General features: G+C 46.7%; 2 pseudogenes; both read left to right on the forward strand.

The window, feature by feature from the left end:
- The first annotated feature begins 4862 nt into the window (after positions 1–4862).
- On the forward strand, positions 4863–5722 carry LOC147956737 (uncharacterized; annotated as a pseudogene).
- Positions 5723–6071: 349 nt separating this feature from the next.
- LOC147956738 (uncharacterized) lies at positions 6072–9186 on the forward strand (annotated as a pseudogene).
- The last annotated feature ends 8620 nt before the right edge of the window (positions 9187–17806 follow it).

Below are 17806 nucleotides of genomic sequence, written 5' to 3' on the forward strand. Positions count from 1 at the left end.
GTAGCGCCTAGTGAAACTCCTAACTGGTTTGCATTATTAATAATCTCCTCAGGAGCATAATGCAATAAAGAATTAGATATGTTAATGGGCATACCAGAAGATATCGCAGCATCTTGAAGCTTGGCCGCCCTCATAGCGCACCGCTGCTGCATATCGTCCACCTCCGGAAGGTCCATAACGCGAGCACTCATCCGTCTCCCCGTCAAGACGGGTCTGGGACCCCGCCAAAGGCAATAACCTCCTCTCGCGATGGGCAAGAAGATGACGGAGGAGAAGCGCCAGCAATGCGGAGGCAATGTGGCTGCTCGGTGGCTACCGCTCGGACGTAAACATGATGATGCTCGGGGTCAAATGCAAATGGAGAAGTCTTCTGCAAGACCCGTACCTCATTTTGAAATTATCATTCTTTTAATGTTTTGGACTCCAACAGGAAGCGGATTTTTGTTACTCCATCTGAGACAGCAGCCCAGTTACATCACACGCAAAAGGATGGATGGGCCATTTTTGTATGTAGAAACATACGCAACTTCACTCAGTTACCTGTAGTTTTTCATATTGCAAGGTAAACAATGTGATTGTCCACAGATAAATATGTAGGTAGATAACGTGCTTCAGTTTGGATGTCGGATTTCGAGCAGCGAATAGCTATATATCAAATCATCTCCCTACTACAACAAATTATCAATTATAATTTTATTGTAAACTGTAGAAGAACTAAAGAGGAAATTGGTGGAATTGATTGTTTATTGCTTGAGCCTCATGGGTATATATAGGAGTACATGAACATCTTCGAGTACAAGACAAGTCCGAACAAATCCATGTCTATCCTATATTTCCTAAATAATCACGATACTCAACATCTCCGCAGTGACAACGGTAGCGATGTAGACGATGAGACCAGAGAAGAATCTGAAGATAAGCCGACAAACATCGCCCCACAGTCATAATGGTTGATGCATCACGTAAGTTGTGGCTGGAGTGAAAACCGACGAGGTTGCTCAAGCAAGGCGGTAGCCCTTTGTGCCGTTGTCGAGGTAGCCGAGAGCGTAGGGTGGTGTAGCCATGGGCAAGGTAGCCGTGCGAGGGATACCGTGGTCGATGTCGAGTCGGGGTGGTTGTTGTCGAGGTAGTCGCCGTGGACCTGAGTTAGTGATGGGCACATGGAAGTGGTGCGGCGAGTTAGACATTGGCACTTGGAAGTGGTGCGCCCAGAAGAAGAATGAGTTGTCGACGGGGTATCACGCCGGGTTTGCCAAGCCAGGGGATATGTCGTGGATGAAGGCACGCGTCGGTGTTGTCAGCATCGGGCATGCCTAAACAGACGAGGTCGACATTGACAAGGCACCACACCAGGCTTGCCAAGGCCGGGGACACATTGGACGAAGGCACCTGTCGGTGTTGCCAGCATCGGGCATGCGTAGACGGGGACTAGGACGCGTTATACGCCAGGTCGGAGAGGCTAGCAGAGAAGGACCCGATGATGGTTGCGGCGCCAGTCGACGTGGGGTAGAAGGTGTCGATGTCGACCACTGTTTTCAGAGTAGATGAAGTGGTCGGGGAAGATGAAGGCCACACTAGCGATGAGTTGATGCGGGACGAAGACGAAGGGGTGGATGACAAAGTAGGCTGCGGAACGAGAGGCTACCCGTGGGGGCCACATCCGTCGCTGGTAGGAATGCGGCGGTGGTGCTTGAAGTAGTCGAAGAAGAACCCGACAGCATCACGAAGACATGCGCGGTCAGTGGCGTTCCCGCTCCTAGGGAGGCGGCGCGGCGTATACCATATAGAAGTCGACGTGCGGGGACAGCAAAGTGAACGAGTGCCACAGCGCTACGGCATGAAGGGGTGAAGAAGCGACAGCGCGGGTCGGGGCGACAATGGAGAAGTCCTCAGGACGGTGGCGTGGACCGCACGCCGCGGCGCGAAGGGGCAACACATTGACAGCGTGTGGGTCGGTGCAATCACAAGGACGGCCCCCGGAGGGCGGGGTGACCGCGCGTGGCGGTGCTACGGCCAACGACGCAGCGCGGCGCGAGTCGGTGCAACCGCGGGGATAGTCTCGGAACAACGGCGTGGACCGGACAGTCTTTGAATTTTTTCCGTTTTTAATTTTTGAATTATTCTACAATTTAATCTCTAATCACTCCTCATCACTGCTCAATTTAACCTCTAATCTCTAATCACCTCTCATCATTCCAAATCATCTAACTTCTCGGCCGGTCACCCATCCTCTCACTACTCCATCCTGAGCACGCTTAACTTCCGGGTTCTATTATCTCTCGTTTCCAAGTCTGCACTTGTTGTTTTCCTGACAATAATAAGATGTCAATCCTATTAATCCTCAGGAGTTTAGCTTGAGCATGAAGTCAACCGTTTCACTGTTTGAGTTTGAAACTATTATTTAAAAAACAATAATTATTTAGTAACACTAATATTTCTTGAATAAGTAGTTTGACCACGGTTTGACCACAGTTTGACCAGATATGACCAAAATTCAAAAAAACTGAAATAATTATTTAGTAACACTAATATTCTTGAATAATTATTTAGTACCACTAATACTTCTTGAATAAGTAGTTTAACCATAGTTTGACCAGATATAACCAAAATTTAAAAGAAACTGAAATTTGAACGTAATTTTTTTTTCCTTTTAGAATTTTGGGGATTCTAAAAATTTGCAAACAGGCCTATGGCCGTCCACATCGGATGCGGATTTTCGTGCTGAATATTTTGATATATTATACTTTTTTTCGATATCGTATGCAAAAGTTATAGCTGTTTTACTTTTTCATAACATTTTTTTGCAAAACATGTCCAAATTTATGTTTTTTAATTTTCCTAACTAATAGATGTAGTAACATAACTACATCTCGTAGAATTTTAATTTTTAAAGTTTTTATCATTTTCTTTTGTTTTTTTTTCAAAACTGAAATGGCGATACACAGGGGGTAGAATTTGAAAATTGCACCATTAGTCCCGATTCGTGGCACCAACCGGGACTAAAGGTGCCTCAACCCCATTTGTCCCGGTTGGTGGCTTGAACCGGGACTAAAGGTCTAACCGGGACTAAAAGTCCCATTTAAACCGGAACTAATGCCTGTACGGTGCCCTAGCCGTTCGAACCGGTATTAATGCTCACATTAGTCCCGGTTCGTAATGCAATTGGGATTAATGCTTTTTTCTGGCCGAATCAAAGCCCTGTTTTTTACTAGTGCTCGGTCGCATCCCGACAAGGCCACGCAGCGACGGCCGTTGCTCGATGCGTGTACTGATGACGATCGATCTTCATGCGATCCTGTGGAGGCGCGGCAAACCGCTGATCAAACGGTGCGCGTGGAAGGATGAATGGTTGCTCGGCTGACGGTGACGAAGTGCAGCTGGTCGATGTGGTGCGCGGGCTGGAGACGGAAAGCTAGCTTCAGCAGATTGCTTCTGCAGTGATAATTGGTGTCACGTGAAGCTCCTTGGTGCAAAACAGTCAGATCTTCAGCTTGCTTGATGGTTGATGGTTGTACTAGCTTTGTGGCAGGCTGGCGTAGAGCAGCTAGCGTGCAACCAGGTCTCCGAGGACACGCACGCGGCTAGGGTTTTGGATCAGGGTTAGGTTGATATCACGTAAAAGCAACAGAGAGGGGATTGATAAAATTGATTGTTTAGCTTGAGCCTCATCAACATATATGAAAATACATGACCATCTTGGAGCTGAGACAAGGTAGCATAAATCTTAGTCTGTCCTATGTTTTTTAAACAATCATGATACTGAACATAAACCATGTCTAGAAAAGAAGAAAGTAGTTTATTTACTCTGTTTATTTCCCTCGTCTAGTGGGCATCTAGTGAGCTAACTAGCTAATACATGGAATGTTGTAATAATAAATAACATGACTAATACCTTCTTGAGAATACTATACCGGGTATGTCACATGGGCAAGTATAGTACGTACATCCATATATCTTCTATGAGAATAAGTTCCAGCTAAACAAAAAGTACATATATCTTTTTCTTTTGCGGGATAAACTTCCAATCTATTCATCATCTTTCAAAGCAGTACAAAGAACACTAGGAGTGAAAACTAGATCCAGGTCCATAGGCCACCTAGCGACGATTACAAGCACTCGAGCGAGCAGAAGACATGTCGCCATCATTGCCCCTCCCTCACTGGAGCCGAGCAAACCTTATTGTAGTAGACAGTCGGGAAATCGTCGTGCTAAGACCCAAAAGGACCAGCGCACTAGAATAGCAATCGCCGCCATGAAGAGAAGCGTAGACCAGAAGGATCCAACCTGAAGACACATTAACACAGACCAACTAAGGCCAGATCCAAGTGGATCCACCGAAGACAAACGCCGACCGAATCCCGCAAGATCCGCCGAAGACATATTTCCACACACGCTTCGATGACGCTAGACGCGCCACCAGAACGGAGGCTAGGCGGGGAAAACCTTATTCCAACTTCAGAAAGCCGCCGCCGTCTCGTCTTCTTGAACAGAACACAAACCCGAAACACACATAGAAAAACCTCCAAAAAAACAAATCAGGAGCCCTCCCGCCAGCATGAGTCGAGATCCACCACGCCTCCATACCCCTAAGGCCATAGAAGACGAAGCCGATCTGCGGCGGCGCCGACGGGAGGCATCAAATCCTGATCGGCCTCGTGTGAGACGCACGAGCCGCATATAGTACATGAATTATCCGTCAAATGGTATATGGACAATACCAACGAGGGGGTGGAGACTTTAGGTGTACCCGGAAAAGTAGATGCAATTTTAGTGTGATATATAGGTATGATATATTGCAAGTTTAGTGGTGCCATCTCTTTCTGCTGGTAAATAATCTATACCCATGCATGTTTCCTTGACTTATGCCTCTCGCTCTTGCGACGCTGCACCTCCCCCTCGCCATAGCCGCCACCACCATAGATCTAACCCGACGGCATGCCTCCACGCCGGCGAGCACCCACGCCTCCCCCACCCCAGCAACCTGCGCCAGCCGTTCTCGGGAGATTCCTTGAGATCCTGCGGCTGATTTCTCCGATTCCGCAGGCGGTGCTCATGGCGACCAGAGCCAGGGGGTGGACGGAGCGCGCGACCAGGATCCGGGACGCTACCTTCGAGTGGATCCGGTGCGTGCAGGAATGGAAGGCGGCGGATCGCGCGGTTGCGAAGGCGACCGAGCCGGAGGTGAGATCTGCGGCCATGAAGGTCGCCGAGATTCATCGAAGGAGGGTGGACGTGGAGCAGAGGAAGCTAGCGCGGCGAATCTTCGAGGAGGCCACGCTGGAGGAGAGGGCAAGGATGCCCCCGTTCCCATCCTCCCCACCGACGGAACTCGTGATTTGGGCGAGGGCGGAGGCAAAATCGGAAGAGCCATGACGAGCCCTCCGCTGGGAATGCATCCTCGGCGTGATTCCGCCGAGTGCATGAGGATTGTTGCGGGTGAGGTGGATCCACTGCCTCACCGTGACATGCTGGAACCGCCGTGGTTTGGAGACCGCGGCGAGGTTCCACCGGGCGCTCGTTCGAGATATCGCAGGGGGATTTGTATCCCAAGGAAACATGTTAGTCTTATGATCTCGCAGTCGACGATAGTGTTGGAACCAATGGAGGTTGGGCAGAGCTTGTGCTCAGAGAATCAAAAATCACCGTCGGCGGCGAGGTCCAAATCGCCGGAGTTGGGGGATTTTTCTCCTGGGATGCGAGGAAGAGCACTTGGGCCGGATAACGTGGGGCCCGTTGCTACTTTCCTCCCACAAATCAGGTGCGAGAGGGTGAAAACGCCTTTGGCGAATATGCCTCCTCCTCAAGACGGCGCAGATGAAACTATATCTAGGGTTTTTGGACAGCTCTGGTCCATCCCCTCCCCCCGCTGTCGCCAGCCTCGCCCTCTTCCACCAAGCAAAACCACCACCACTCTAGGATGGCTCCAGAAAGATCTAGCTCGTTCTGGATGTTTTTCCCCTTCTCATCTATTCCCAGTCAAGCATCTCCGACCGTTTGATACTCCCCCGACACAGCTCAAGATCATCAGGGAGGGGATTGGGGAGGGATCCAAGTCCTTTGCTCGGGCTGTCATGGCGGACAAGAGTGCGCCGTCTGGGGGCCTGAAGCAGCGCACTCCGGCTCCGTAGAAGAACCCCGGACGTCGCCAAGCTGCAGGGGGCGCGCGAACTGCTACCGTGCCCTGCAAGGGTGCTGCCCCCCCCCCTACTCAAGAAGCCGTGGCAGCGCCCCCGCCATCGGTCCCGCCTGCCCCACCGGTGCAGGTCTTTGATGAGCGATACAAGGATATGGTTTGCTTTACCTGTGGAGGCCCTGGCCACTATGTTGGTAACTGCGTTCAGAAGAAAACTTGCTTCATCTATGGACTGGAGGGGCACAACGTCAACAATTGCGTGGCCTGGGCGCAACCTCATCCAGTTGCCACATTCTTCGATAGTTTTGCTCTAGGGCTGGGATTCTATCACATTGACGTTCCTGTGGGTCGAGAAGCAAATTGGCTGAACTTCAAAAACTGTGGAGAAGTGTGGGTAATGAAAGGTGACATCGACAAGTCCGATCTGGTTAAGAATTTATATGGTATATTCTGCAAAACAAGCAATGGACATGGCAAATCAGATCAGTGTCAGAGAAGAAGTTCATGGTCAGATTCCCACCCTGGAAAGATGTTGAAGAACTGATTGAATTTCCTGCCTTCGACTTGCCCATCGATGGCGTAGCTGTGTCTGTTGAGAGATGGACCGGTGCAATTGACCCATTCAGCGAGCTTACTGCAGCCTGGGTTGTCATCGAGGGGCTATCATCTAAATGGTGCACATGGAAGGTCCTGTCTCAGATTGCTTCCTGTTTTGGGATCCTTGTGGATGTAGATTGGAATGGCCTAATGAAGAGTTTTTATGAGAAAGTGAGAGTCAAGATCGCTTGCAGGGACCCAGCTAAGATCCCCTTCGAACGGATCTTGGAGATGTGGAAAAAACTGTATATCTTATCCTTTACAGTGGAGGGTTTTGATCAGATAGGGGCTGATGATCCTAATGATGATAATGGACCTACTAACATAGCTGTGGACGATGACAACAAAGTAACTGATGAGGTGGAGCTGGATAAGGACATCCTGGATGATGGAGAAGAACCCATTGATGATCTGGACCTAGCCAACAGGGCTCCAACAAAAACTCCAACCGGGAAGAAGACAACTGATGATGGTGCTACATTCCATCCTCCTGCTCTGAAGGCATGCGTCTCTCCCATGAGAGTTAACAAGAAGAGTGAAGGAGAATCTAAGACTCGGAGCATGTGCTCTTCAATACCTTTCTCTGAGGCAATCAGAATCCTTAGTACTCCCCACAACAAAACAAGTGAAGTCAGTATGCTTGCTGCATCATCGAGTGGTGGTGTTGCTGTCACTTCCCCAATGTCTGCTCAAAAAGTATACTACTCTGGCCTGCTGGAAGAACTGGAGGATTCTGCATCTGATACTGCTAGTGAAGCTGCTGAATCAGAAGAGGAAATGGATACTGTTGAAGTCTCTATAGCCAGTAGTTCGAAGAAAATGGGTCTAATGGAGAAAACGGCTCTGCCTAATGAAAAGCCAACACCCAAGAACAAGTGGGGCCCAGTTGTTGCTCCAAGACTAAGCTCCAGGGTTCACAGTAGGCAAAACATCATGGAGAAAGCTGCGGCATACAAAATGAAGCAGAACCTGGAAATCCCCCTACCTTTAAAAGTAAGTCTTTTACTACTGAATCTGCATCTAGTTTAGAGGCCTATGCCTCTGCATTTAACATCAAGATTGGTGATGATTTGATAGAGAAAAACCGGATTATCAATGACATTATTAGAGATGAAACTGAAAAATGCCTTTTATTTGCTTCCCAGAATCCTGAAATATCTCTGCCTGACAATTTAGATTCTGAAATTAATGCTGACACTAGAGTTTGTACTCCAAAAAAAGACATTCCCAACACCAACACACCAGGGGGCACTGCTAGTGCTGTAGGTAGCTCTGGGAATGCTGTGAGAGGTGGACTTTTTAGTCTGACACATCCCTTCAAAATCCCATGATTGGCATCTTTTGGAATATTAGAGGTCTAGGCCAAAAAGGGAAACTACAGTGCCTGTCTGACTTAGTAAACAAGTATAAACCTGCTTTTTTAGGTTTTCAAGAAATTAAGAGAGAAAATTTGTCTGACTCTTTCCTTAATACCCTAGCTGGCTCTACTGCTTATGAGTGGCATATACTACCTGTAGTGGGCTCTGCAGGGGGTATCCATGTGGGTACCAAATCCAATCTTTTTGAGGTTCTTAATGTTAGCAATAAGAAGTATTGTATTATTATTTCTTAAAAAAAGATGGATGGCTTCTGCTGGCATTTAATTGTGGTTTATGGAACAGCTTATGCTGTAGACAAACTTGATTTTATTGCTGAACTACATGAAAGTATGGATGGCTTGTGCTATCATGTTCTATTTGGGGGTGACCTCAATTTGATTAGGGAGGCTAAGGAGAAAACTTCTGGCAATATTAATACTTCATGGGCATTCTTGTTCAATGACTGGATAAACAAATGGGGCCTTATGGAATATAAGCTGTCAAACAGGGTTTTTACCTGGAGTAACAATCAGGACAACCCCATCTTTGCCACTATTGACAGAGTTTTCTCTGCCACTAGCTAGGAGTCACTTACCTCTCACCACCTTGTGTGCGCTGCCTCGGGTGGGAAGTGATCATGCCCCAATTCTTCTTGATACTGGGGTGGGTACATTTAACTCAACAAGACCCTTTAAATTTGAGAAGTGGTGGCTGGAACAACCAGACTTTCGAGCCTTAGTAGAGAGAATCTGGGCCACTCCTTCACCATCCACAACTGCTATTGGGACCTGGCAATTTAAAACCAAGCTATTTAGGAGAAGTGTTAAAGGATGGAGCATAAACCTGGAAGCTACCATGAAGAGAAAAAAGAGGGATTTACTTCAGGAATTTGATATCCTGGATGTCTTTGCTGAACAGAACAGAACTAATGCTGGGGATATCCTCAGGATGAAACAAATCAGGGGAGAACTTGAAGATATTTGGAGAAAAGAGGAAACTGCCATGTGGCAGAGATCTAGAGATAGGAAGATCAAAGAGGGGGATAGAAACACAGCATATTTTCATGCTGTTGCCAACCAATGTAGAAGGAAAAACTAGCTGTCTATCTTAGAGGGTCCAGATGGACCTGTGTACTCTACTAAAGACATGCTAGATGTTGCTACTGACTTTTATAAAAACCTCTTTGGTTATGAGCACAGACCCAATATCCATTTAGATGACCAGTTTTGGTCTGAGGAAGAGATGGTAACAGAAGAAGAGAATGCCATACTTGAAAGGCCTTTTTCAGAGGAGGAAATTAAAGAAGCTATCATGAGCTCATATGCTAATGAGGCCCCTGGCCCTGATGGCCTCTCATTCTTGTTTTATCAACACTTTTGGGAGGTTATCAAAAATGATTTTATGGCTCTGGTGAGGGATATTGAAAATGGGACCCTGGATATCCAGAGATTGAATTACTCTATTGTCACTCTTATTCCTAAAGAGCCAGAGGCCAAAAATATGAGAAAACTCAGACCAATTTGTTTGAGCAACTGCTCTATAAAAATCTTTAGTAAAGCTATGACAAACAGGGTTGCCCATGTAGGTCATAGGCTCCTATCACCATGCCAATCTGCTTTTGTGAGAGGCAGATTTATTTTAGAAAGTGTGGTTACTCCCATGAGGCCATTCATGAAGTTCACAAATCAAATGAGCTTGGGATTGTGCTTAAGTTAGATTATGAGAAGGCCTATGATCGGGTGAACTGGGATTTCCTAGTAGAGATGCTAACTTCTAGGGGTTTTGGAGCTAAATGGATTAGGTGGATGTTTGACACGAGAAAAACATCTAGGACTCTGAGGAGAAGGGAAGAAGGGAGTGTGTTTCTCTCATACGCCGGGGAAAGGAAAATGAGTATGCGGGCGTGCCAGTGTACCGTAGTACACAAATAAAAGGATGTGGGAAACGAGTATTTCATTATTCTCATTGGAGAAACAAAATTACAAGATCCCGTAAACAAAAAGTGCACTCCATGGCCTACTAGCGCGGCCAATCTGACTGTGGCGATTGTGGTCTCTTGGTTCCCGGGGCCTCGAAAGGTGTAACGCCCTCGATGCGGCTATATCTCCCACGTGTCGAGGGCGTTACAAGTTGGTAATCAGAGCCTTCCCCGACCTTAGGAGCCCCCATTGCTTGATCGTTTTAGCAGCCGAGTTGTGTCTAGAAAAATGTTTTGAGTCCTTTAGGAATTATATATCGGAGAGCTTAGGAATTCTTTTTACTTCCCAGTCTCCTCATCGCTCTGGTAAGGCATCCTGACGTAGAGTTTTGACTTTTCTCTTCTCAAATTTCACCAAAAAAAAATTTTAGGAACACGCGAGTATCTTGGATTTGTTCCGATGGCTTATGATGAGAATACTGTCTTGGTGCCTCCTGTCAGGGGTTTAGTGGAAGTGTCTCGGGGAGTTGAGCTCTGAGGTGTTGTCATCATAATTTTATCGTTGCAATTCTGGAATACTTGAGATATGTTCGTCGACATCGAAAATCTCCTTTATGCAGTTCGTTGGTGAGATAACCTCGACGCCACACAGTACTGGGGCGGGAGTTCAGAGCTTCTTCCAGTTTACCTGCGGCACGTCGAGTGAGGTCCACATCAAGAATAGACAAGAAAGAAAAGTCACTCGTCAAGAATGGAGAACCGCACCAGCCATACCTTTTGCTTCTTCTCGCGCCTTCTGCAAGTTCTCTTGAGCAAGCTTCAAGTCAAGGTTGAGCTGGATCTGCTTATTCTCCAACTCAGTGTAGCAAGCTACAAGTTCGCAGGATTTCTGCAAAAAATCAGTCGACAGACGCTCAAGATAAGTTGCTTCCGAGTAACTAAGAGACAATGATGGTGTTTCTAAGACTACAACTGAATCAAAAACAGTCAACAGTAGTCTCGGGGACTACACCCAGTGGGTGCACTCAGCGTGCCCCCACTGTTTTGACCAAAAAAATCGACTGCCCGCAGTCGACCGGATACAGTTCCATTCGACATGGCCTGACCAGACCGAGTGAAGAAATACAACTACAGCAACACAATATAAAGACTACAGTCGACTGCCAGCAGTCCACCGTAGTCTCGGGGACTACACTCAGTGGGTGCACTTAGCGTGCCCCCACTCGTCCAAGAATTGACAGACACACCCAGTGGGTGTACAGATATAAAGATCTTCGGAAAAGAGATTCTTCAAACAGCATATCTTAACAGAACAAGTGTTGAGTCGACTGACCTGGACGTTGCTCTGAAGAGCTGAACTCGCGTCATAAGCTGCTTGGCTGGCTTCCCGAACCACTTTCACTTGCTCCATCATGATTCCCGCCTGGCATATAGCCTCTTTTGCGGCACCCACTTGGTCCTCAGGGACGGGGTATGTGGCAAAAAGCGAAGGCGGATTTGCAGTCGACGTCGAAGGCCGCACGCTCGTCAGAGGAACAGCGAAAGTCACGGAAGCCCGAGTGGTATCACCACCATCCCGAGCTACGGCCTCAGGCGCCAGAGTAGATTGGGGGGTCTTGCCAGCCGACGCCCTCCTGTTCCTTCTCACTCTCAGCGGCACTTCGTCGTCGTCATCAGGGAGGTTAATAACATGAGGAGGAGCTACAAGAAAAATTCAATCGACCAGAGTTATAAGAAATATTCAGTCGACTCAAGGCAGAACATCAGTAATCATACCACGGTTGGAAGTAACAGCATCTTCCATCTCTTGATCATCGTCCTTCGCGGAGATCTCAGAAGTAGCAGCACTGCAAATTTCGAAAGTCTGTCAGTGGGCTCAATGAATCGACCAAGGATCTGTCCACAGTCGACAAAGGAAAACAAGTTGTATTATTACCCAGAAATGGTGGGGACAGTCATCTTCATCTTGGGCAGAGCCTTGGGCGGCTTGGACGGCGCCGCGCGTGGGTGCTTGGGAGCTTTTTCAGTCGGCGCTGTAGGAGAGGTCCGAGGGCGCTTCGACGACTGCCCAACGGGAGCAGTCGCCTTACCACGTTTCCGCGCAGGGTCGTGTGTAAGCTTGGATCGCCTTTCCGAGCGGGGAGGTTCAGCTCCCTCCTCCTCCTCTTCGCTGGAGTCGACGTCGTCGTCTCCCTCTCCTTCGCCGTCAGAGTCCCACTCTCCTTGTTCGTCTCCACTTTCGCCTCCGCTCGCCTCCTCGTCCTGCTCCTGTGCTCCATTGGGTGTCGAGTACATCTCTGTAGTTGCCTGGAGAACAGCAGACAAGACGAAAGTCAATCGACCGATTCAAAGAGAGCAAATGAAGAAAGCAAGATCTCAGTCGGGAACACAAGGTCAGACCTGGTCCACTTCGTATGTGTTGTCAAGTGGAGGAACCCTCCTGGCTCCTCGGGGGTTGTCCTTGTTCCCTGTGATGCTCGACAGCCACCCTTCCAGCATCTTGTCAGTGACCTCCTCTGGGTGAACCCGAGTGGTGTCTTCGAGACCCGAGTACAGCCACATCGGGTGGTCACGAGCTTGAAGAGGTTGGATGCACCTCCGAAGGAAGACTTCCAGCAAGTCCATGCCGGTCACGCCCTCTCGGACAAGCTGAACCACTCGACCAACCAGTACCTTGACTTGCGCCCTTTCCTCCGGCGTCACTTTCAGAGAGGCAGGTTTTTGAGCTCGGTCCAGAGAGAAAGGGGGAAGCCCAGTCGACTGCCCTGGGGTCGCCTGGTCTTTACAGTAAAACTAGGTCGACTGCCAACCGCGGACCGACTCGGGGAAAGTAATAGACGGAAAAGAACTTTTTCCCCTCATCTGGATCGCCAGGCCCCCGCACAGCTGGATCACCTGCGTCTGCTCATCACTCGACTTGGCCTTCTTTACCGATTGAGAGCGACAAGTGAAGATGTGCTTGAAGAGTCCCCAATGGGGGCGGCAACCCAAGAAACTTTCGCACAAGGAAACGAAAGCAGCAAGATACACGATGGAATTGGGAGTGAAGTGATGGAGCTGCGCTCCGAAGAAGTTCAGAAAACTCCGGAAAAAAGGATGAGGAGGCAGAGAAAATCCGCGATCGATATGGGTGGCGAGGAGGATGCACTCACCATCGAGAGGCCGGGGTTCGACTTCTTTCCCCGGGAGACGCGCGGCTTCGTGGGGAATGACTCCCCCCTCGACCATGTCATCAAGGTCGTCCTGCCGAATCACCGATGGCATCCAGTCGCCCTGGATCCAATCCTTGGGCAGAGCAGTCCTCGAGGAAGATCCGCCCCGAGCAGACTTCTTTCCCTTCCCCTGCACCGCCGCCTTCTTCGCGCGCTCCAGAGCTGAAGTCTTGTCCTTCACCATCGTCGCCGGCGAGGCTCGAACAGACCTACGGCACTAGGGTGAGAGCGGAGGTGGCGGAGGAATTTGTGAAGGGAGAAGGAAAGTTGAGGGCACACTGTTCTGAGGTCCCGAGCCGGCAGCTTATAAGAGGTCACTTCCGAGTGGCTGACTGGTAGGCCCGGGCAATCCCTTCAAATCCCGCAACAGGCGCGCGCGCGGTACTTGGCGAAAAAGATGGAGCGGGGATCGAGGAGCTTCCATCTTATCCCGTCCGATTCCTGCGGCCGCTCCCGTCCCGCGCGCTTCCCAAAATTCAAATCCCGCAAAATCCGCGGGTTGCAGAACAACTCGTCAGACAGAAGATCCCTTTCACACTATCACTCGGAACTTCACAAGTAAGGAAATTCACTCGACAAAAGGCCTAGAATGGATCAAGGCGACTGAAAGAGGTTGACGACGTCATCCGTGACAATTGATCCAAAACAAGGCGCTCATATAGCACAGAGAACCAGCCGGAAGGGTCCCCAACTCCTTCCCACTCAAACCTCGATCCATTCGGGGGCTAATGATGAAGCTATGTACCTAGGGTAGGGGCATGGACCTGTCCTAAGTGCCCTACCCAAGGACATCCCTAGAAGAAGTCACCTTTCAATCGACTTGGAGGTATCCCACTCGACGGATTCAAGACACTCGACCATGGCGCTATCACTCGACCACGAAGCCAAGCACTCGACTGCAAGGAGTTCTACAGTCACTCCGCACACAAACGGTCGGTCATTAAGTAGCTCTTATGGTCATTATAGCACTTTATTAGGGGCGTTACCAGTACCGCCCAGCCGTAATGTACTTTAAACCCTGCATTACTGAGGGCTGGAGGGGCCTGGCGAACTCTATATAAGCCACCCCCTCCTCAGTATCAAGGGTTCGCACCCCTGTTATTCTTACACACATAATCCAATCGACCGCCTCCGGGCACCGAGACGTAGGGCTATTACTTCCTCTGCGAAGGGCCTGAACTCGTAATCCTTGTGTGCTTACAACTCCTACATAGCTAATATCTAGCCTCTCCATACTTACCCCCCTACATCACTATCAGACTTAGAACCACGACACCACCCTGATGCTAAAATTCAAGTGCCTTTTTGTGATGTGAAGGGCAGTTAAGATTGAAAATTATCACACTTGCCTGCAGAACAGTTGTAGTTGCACAGTATTATGCCACTTACCAAAAGGTTCGGGATCGAACAGTAAGCATGTTCCATCTTATTTCTTACCTTCCCTGATTCATACACAAACACAAGGCTGTAGTTATCAATTACAGTGTCAATGTCCCTGATGAAACGCTTGCTGTGCATCAACTGAAGGTTTCAGAATCTTTCTGCAGCATATATCAGGTGCCATCAGAACCGTGCCTTGTAATCCTCCCTTCCAAATAAACATATCTGGATTGGAGAAACAAAATTAGCTTTCACTTTTGCTGAAAGAAAAGGAACATGTGTAATGCAGAAGTCAGAGGAAATTACCCAATGAGTGAAGCCGATTCAAAAGAAAACCAAAAGAAGTGTTTGTTTGCTATATTTTTCTTTTTTAGCAAATTTAAAAATGCAAAAAAAATTGTTTGTTTATTTTACTGCCTTTTGCAGTAAAGGAAAATGCATATCACAAAAAAAGTATTTGTTTGCTCTGTGTACACGAGTGGTTAAAATTATTGGGTTCATGTGTCATTTAGTGTCTGTGTGTTGTGGGTGGGGGGGGGGGGGGGGTAACTCCGCCTATGCTAATATCTTTGCATAGCCGGTTCCAAGCCCGGAAGAAAGGAGGAGGGACCGAGCATATAGGGCTTACAGATGCCACTGAAAGTACAGATGAAGAAACCACCGAAAGTTGGTCTTGCTCTTGGTGACGGCAAGCACAAAAAGAGGTGTCAAGGCATATATGTATGCATGGCTGGTGCCGCAATGGAGCCGCCTGCACAGATCGGTTCACCGATATAAAATAGCAGGTTCAAATCATGGCGAACAGGTTTCTCAAGATGATGAACTGGTTTTGCGCGTGGCGGCGTACCCTTCTGAGGGGAGACGATGAGATTATGAGCACGGCATGCGAGCCTATACGGCCACGACCGGAGAGATGAGGAACCTACCATTTCGCGCTTCATTTTTACAGGTTACCCTTATGATGGGAGATAAACAGGTATTGCCCGTGGCGTATTCTTTCGAAGGAAGGGCGGCGATTAGATCATGAGCACCACATGCTTCCTTTTATGGCCATGTTCATTGAGATGAGAAACATACCATCTCGTGCTCTATTTTACAGGTCAAACCTCAAGACCGCCTTGAGATAAACGGACAAAACGTCCATCATCCAAGGGTAAATATTTCTGAAATTATCCAGAGGGGTAAACAACCCACACAGCGGCATGCTCATAAATTTTGAGTCTATTTGGCCCAAAGTAGAAATTCCGACAAATTCACAGGTATCACCAATGGACAATTCGCAAACAAGTCGGCAACACAGTTTGCAATGACTCAGTGGAGTTGTCCGTAGGGATATTAAATCTTCATTTTGTTATGGCATGCAGAAAATTACAGGTTATTTGGTGCACGGTAAAACTGCCCAGCATGATTATCTTTTGTCATTTTTTTAACTAGTGGGGTGACCCGCGCATTTGCGTGGCTAGAATTCCTATCTTGGTGGGTTTCCCTACCTTCGTATTTAAGCTGCATGAGTATTTATATAAAACAATAAGCTAAAATATATATCATCATAAAACATTATTAAGCAGCAATGCCATGCGATAGGCTTTGGTACTAATATATAGTTTTTAGTGTTCCACCCATTTTCATCCATTTTAATTTATCTTTTCACATAATATATTTTGGGAATTTTCACCAAGAAAATATAAACATTCATGACTTATACCCATACCTTTTTATTTTGTTGCCTCACATGCCTCTACACCGGCCATATAGTGTTTGTATGTGTTGTTAGTACATTCTCATATATCTACATATCAATATATGTTCTTCAATGTCTTCTCATCATAGCGTGAATATCTATACCACTTCTTACTCTAAATGGATGTAGTCAGCGAATGGTGGAAATTTTTCTAAAACAATCTCTCACTCGGGCTCGCTGGAGCTTGTCACCTCGGATGATGCCAATTTATTTTTAATGTAATTGTATTTTGAAGGAAATTAAAACAATTCATTACATATTTGACATGCATAAGTGTTCTTTATATAACATTCTATATGATTCAGTCAATAATATATATATATATATATATATTCAATATTGTTTTCTCCACCGGTATTTATTGCTATTAAAGTCACCGGTGCATGTTAGCAGATGACTAATGGCACTGAAGTTTGTTTCTTACAACATGGAAACATTTCATCAGTAATTAAATGCCTAATTCATGTCCTCTCCCCCAATCTGTCTCGCCACTATCTTTCTTGCAATTACGATTCTAGATAGCACAATATCATGTACGTCCATCTTCCATGCATGCTTCTAGATGATTATGACAATGTCCTCTCACCCTAACTATTTACGTTGTAGTCCAAGTAACTATTGGTGTATATTCATTTAAAATGGTATTAAACTATGTCTTGTCATAGCTTGTCATAGATTTTTTTTCTTTGTACTCGTTGTTCTGGGCTATCTTATATATTTTTTGCATATTTATTTGGATAATAATTTATGTGATTTTTAATGTCATGTTCAACTTTACGGGTTAATTTAAGCCCTATAGTTGAGTTTTATATATTTAATAATTTATTTATTATTTATTATTTTGCAATTCACATATAAATCAAGTTGTACTCTTTTGTCTATCAAAGAAGAGACATATCTAGTAATTTTATTATGAAAAACTCACATTATCAAACATGATGAATTGTATTTGGTCGCTTGTCTGTTTGTTTGGATTTTTTTTTGCACAACTATTTTTCTTTGTTGCATGGCCTTTTGCATGCGAACATAGTGCGAAAATTCTGCTCGTGCAAGTACATGCACTATGCATATGGAGTCTAAGGCTTTGTAGTTATATTTCCTTGTAGGTAAGAAGAGTTACCCGCACAAAAATAGGTAAGAAGAGTTACATGTGGATGTTTTTTCCCTTCCAGAAACCTTCTTGCGGTTTTATTTTCTAAAATGCATACATGGTCTATTTTTTTCTTCCAGAAACCTTCTTGTACGTGTCATCTCTGCATGTTTATTTATTCCGAATAGACCATCCCAGAGTTCAAAGAAAAAGAATGGACCTCCCTTTAGTTTCTTTGGGAAGGGTTTTTTAATGTGTACGTATCCATGTTAGACTTGTCAATTCTCGCAAAAAAAATGTTAGACGTGTCAATGATGATCGTGTATATGATTTTTTTTGAACACTACATGCTCTTTATTCTCTTTTTTTAGAGTCTT

The sequence above is a fragment of the Triticum urartu genome, chromosome 7A (assembly GCF_056163025.1).
Source record: "Triticum urartu cultivar PI428250 chromosome 7A, HENAU_Tu73, whole genome shotgun sequence".
In the NCBI taxonomy this organism is placed as follows: Eukaryota; Viridiplantae; Streptophyta; class Magnoliopsida; order Poales; family Poaceae; genus Triticum; species Triticum urartu.